Here is a 4538-nt window from a genome sequence, read left to right on the forward strand (position 1 = left end):
TGCCTACAGCACTTGGTATTTGTGGAGAGCAATTCCCTCCTTCTTGGCTCCTCCTAGCTGCCTGAGCCAGAGGATCAGGTGTGATTATCTTTGAGTCACAGGGAGCAACTGGGCTACAGTTCCTGGCTTATATCACCTCCTCTGTGAAGCCTTCCGGGATCACCCCAGCAGGCTGTGTGCAAATCCCTGCCCTCTAGTCACTGCCGGGTATTGTCACTGTGTGGGGAGCACATCTGTTTCCCTGTCTGCTTCCTTCGGGGAGGAGACTGGGTGTTTCTCTGGGTCTTATCCATCCTTGCACCGGCAACCCTCTTCCTCCACATTCCTGTTCTCACAGCCGCCTAGCACGATGCCTGACACAGGCTCTGATAAACACTTACGAAATAAGCAAATGACCTGGAGATCTGGAATGATCTGGACGTCCAGGGCTCTGACCTGTCTGTGGTTCTGCAGACTGATTCCTTGGTGTTGGAGCTGGCTTGGAGCTGGCTCCATCCTGCCCATGACCACACATCCTGCTGCTGGTCCCGGCCCATCCCTGGGGGATTCTCAGCAACTGCCGCCCAGGGAATTCTGACCCCACGATGGTGCACTTGTGCTGCCTGGGAGTGGGGGTGAGGGGTGGGGTGGCCAGGAAGCCAGAAGCAGCCACATGATTATTTTTTAAATACACTTTTTATTTTGGAATAATTTTATATTTATAGAGAAGTTGCAACGATAGTACAAGTTCCTGTATACCCTTTACCCAGTTTCCCCTGGTGTTAACATCTTTTATAACTGAGGTACTTTCGTCAACCGAGAAATGAACACTGTGCCTTACTAGTAATTAACCTCCAGTGTTTATCTGTGCTCCACCGGTGTTTCCCATCAATGTCTCTTTTCTGTCCCAGGGTCTAACCCTGGGTACCGCGTGGTACTTGGCCCACATGATTTTGAGCATGGTGTTTTGTTTTAAAATGTGCGCAAGTGTTGCTTTCTTTCTCATGATCTCTCTGGGTTGATTTTATGTGAGAACAAAAGTTCTTTCTGCCAAATATTTCAGTAAGTGAATGTCACTGTTTGTTTCTTGTGGCTTCTCAGGCTCTTCTGCACCCTGCTGCGTGCCTGTGGGGAGTGAAGAACAGTCTCGGGTTATCTTCTGGAATCACAGCATTAGAATCTGCTGACTGGGCTGGTGTGGACGGGCGAGGATGGCCTGGGGGGTCTTGTGTGAGGGGGTGCTGCCAGGGCTGGGTGGATCCCCCCTCTAGCGAGTGAGCGTGGTGGCAGGAGGTGTAAGCTGCCCGACCGGCCTGATTCACGCTTCACCTGCCAACTCCGTGGGGTCGCAGTGCAAAGTGAATCCCGGGATGAAGCAGAAACAAGAAGGGACCCGAGGGCCTGTAAAGAGTAGTCCTGTCCCAAGGAGAAGTCTGAAGACGATCCAGCTGTCCACAGCTGGACCTGTTGTGGGAAGAGAAAATGAGTTGGCAAAGGTGTGATGAAAATGAAACATTGGAATGACCAGTTAACATCTAGACTTCTGGCTCTGGAGTTACTATTGTCCCGGAACAGAGTGAAAATAAAGCTCTTGGAGAGGCCCAAGAAGCATTTGATCTTATGGTTACAGAATACTGGAAAGAAGTGGCAGAAAAAGTGGGAGACTTCACAAGGAACTTGGCCAAAAGGACGATGGAATTGCCCACCTGGAAAAGGAGGGCGAAGCGTCGGCAGAGGCAGCAGAACGTGCACGATGCGCGGCGTGTGGCGGGGGTCACGGAGGGACTGTAAGGAGAACCTCTGGGGGACTTTGAATCACCGGATAGTCAGGACTTGGATTCCGAAGAGGAAACTGGTGAGGATTCTGAAGCGGAAGACTCAGAAACTGGTGCACATGCTGAAAGAAATTGTATCTTCCTCTACAGGGGCAAAGCCCTGTCCGTGAGATTCAGCAGTATTCGACTTGAGAACTATACCAGCAAAGTTTACCTCCACTCTAGTTCTTTGTAGCAGAGCAAATAACTATGTAATGCAGACTTAAAATCAAATGCCTGGGTTTGAATCCTGGGACTCTAAGAGTGTATTAAAATACAAACACTATGTATTTTTAATCTATGGTATTTTATATAAATAGCATTTTCTCAGATGTCAGACACAACTTGTTCATGATAAACTTCAGTCTCCTTTTGAAAAAAAAATCTGCTGAATGCAGGTCTGAGTTGAACAGGAAGCAGGGATTGTTGGCCCGTATAGGGCTGGGGACAGCAGAGGGACGGGTGGGAAAGGGTGTGTGTGACTGTGTTTAGGGGTCTCAGGGTGGTAGCCTGGGGTCTCTTAAGAGCAGAGACGTGATGTCTGAGCTGTGAGGAGGAGAATCGCCCTGATTCCCTGGTTATTGGTTCTCAGCCTTTGTCTCGTTCCCCCACCCCATCTTTCCATGTGCGTATCTATTTGCAACATCACAGTTGGTCTTGGCTTTGCTTATGCTTCTGGTCAGCTGGTGGACTAATTAGAATTAAATTTTTAATTAAAACGTTACCGGATATTCTGTTAATAGCAGAGATGAACATTCCACCTGCTTGGGGGGAAGGCAGGATCTTCCTGTTGCAGCTAAGGCTTTGCAGGCTCGCAGGGCTGGGGGAGAAAGAAGCTGGAATGCAGGTGGGGACTTGGGTCAGTTAAGGTCCCTGTTTTTCAGCCCCCCTCCACCAAACAGTGCCCCTCCTGGTGGGCAGGTCTCTGACCAATGTCCACTGAAGTCATTTTCTGTGCTTCTGGTTTCTAACTCTCTTTGCTCCAAGAGGTGGACAAGCTGGTGGGGCTGTGGGAGAATGTGGGAGGTAAGGTATTTGGAATCTGGCTTTGGAATTCTTCCCGTTTTTGAAAGGATAGCTAGTGAGTTCTGGGAGGGCCCTCCGCAGGCTGACTGTTTTGGTCAGGGGTTGGGTGGAGGTGGGAGGAAAGGGAGGAGGCGACTAGGATGGACAGAAGCCGAAGTGAACGTCATACCCGGGGGACAGTAGATCCTGCTGGGTGGGCCTGAGGTCAGAGGTCCGCGACACACCCTCAGGCTTCCACCCTAGGACTCCCAACGCCTCTCACTATTGGAAGGAAGAGGTCTGAAGAAGGTCGGCACCAAGTCAGCAGGCAGGAAAGCACTGGACATAGGGATCCCCCGACCGCACAGACCCCAGTGCATTAAGGGGGCAACTCCTCTCATCTCTGGGTGGAGGGAGATGTGATGTGTGTAGGGAGCACGGGGCATTCACACCACCTCCTTCATAATTATCTACTGCAAATCCACTTCCTGGTCTGGATGTGGTAACCTCACAGGTGCAGAGTACTCGGTCACTGCCTTAAAAACCCCTGAATGACGGTTTGAAACTTCATCATTTCCCACCCCCAGTCATTCCTCCAGTTCCAACTACATCAGCAGGTTTAGAGAGCACAGGTTTATTGTGCTAGATGGCCTTTGGGGTGCTTGTCTGCCCATCCCTCATGCCAGGCTCTGTAGGAAGTGCCAGCGTAAATAGTGGAGGTGTTCTGGGTCCTTGGGTCCCCAACCGCTGCTCCCAATGAATGGAGCAGGCATGGGCACATAAAGACAGGCAGTTATAAACTGGCTAGGGACCCAAGGCCTTGCCCGAACCAGGGGCTGGGTCAATCAGATCCCTGTTTGAATCTCAGCTGGGAGACAGAAGCTAGGCATGGAGCAGCTGGGAGAGCAGCTGGGGGGGGAATTCATGAGGTTGAGGATAAAAAGCCAAAGCCTCATGCAAGCCGGAGTTAGAAGGGAGCTTCAGAAACAGAGTGGAGGAAGGAGAGGAGACAATGGAACAGACGCCCACAGAGAAACGGAGCCACCACAAGACAGGGGCTAAATGCTGCTACCTTCTCTGCGGCTTTTCCGTTTGCATCCTGCTTCTAGATCCCAGTCTACATGTATCCGTGCCGCAAACTCCGCTTGTCTTGCGGTGACTTAAGTGGGTCTCTGTGGCTCAGACAAACGAGCCAGACCAGAGTATAGGTCTGTCTTGCCCATCCCTGGGAGCTCAGTTCCCTCCTCCCAGCATCCTTAGGACGGTGAGAGATTCTGCAGAGCTCTGGGCTGGGACGAGAAGTGTGCTTCTCATGCATAACTTGGACTGTGTTTCTGGTGGATTATGGGTGAAATAAGTTTCGGGGGTCGGATTGGGGAACCTCAGCCCTCCCTGGGAAAATGAATGTTGAATTTGAAACAACCCGTTGAACAAGGGCCTCTGGGGTTGGGCCTGAGCCTGGGGCTCCTGCACAGCCCCATCAGGATATCACTTCTCTCTCTATTGCCTCTCCTCTTAATCCTAAATCCTTACTCAAGTTTCTCTCTCTTTATCAGACCTACTCACTTTCTCACTAACCCTGGACCACTTGTACCACCTTCTCTCTCCATTCCAAGACCTTCTTGAAGGAGCTGACCACTTCCTCACCTCCCGTGAATTCCTAACCCTCTCCCCACGGTTCCATGGAAACAGCTGTGGTAGTCCTTGGCTTTAAAGGAGATGGAAGACTTTGGTTGATTC

General features: G+C 50.9%; 1 pseudogene; it reads left to right on the forward strand.

The window, feature by feature from the left end:
- Window positions 1-584: 584 nt before the first annotated feature.
- Window positions 585-1989, forward strand: LOC112298868 (geminin pseudogene; annotated as a pseudogene).
- The last annotated feature ends 2549 nt before the right edge of the window (window positions 1990-4538 follow it).

Source organism: Desmodus rotundus, chromosome 9 (genome assembly GCF_022682495.2).
Source record: "Desmodus rotundus isolate HL8 chromosome 9, HLdesRot8A.1, whole genome shotgun sequence".
Taxonomy (NCBI): domain Eukaryota; kingdom Metazoa; phylum Chordata; class Mammalia; order Chiroptera; family Phyllostomidae; genus Desmodus; species Desmodus rotundus.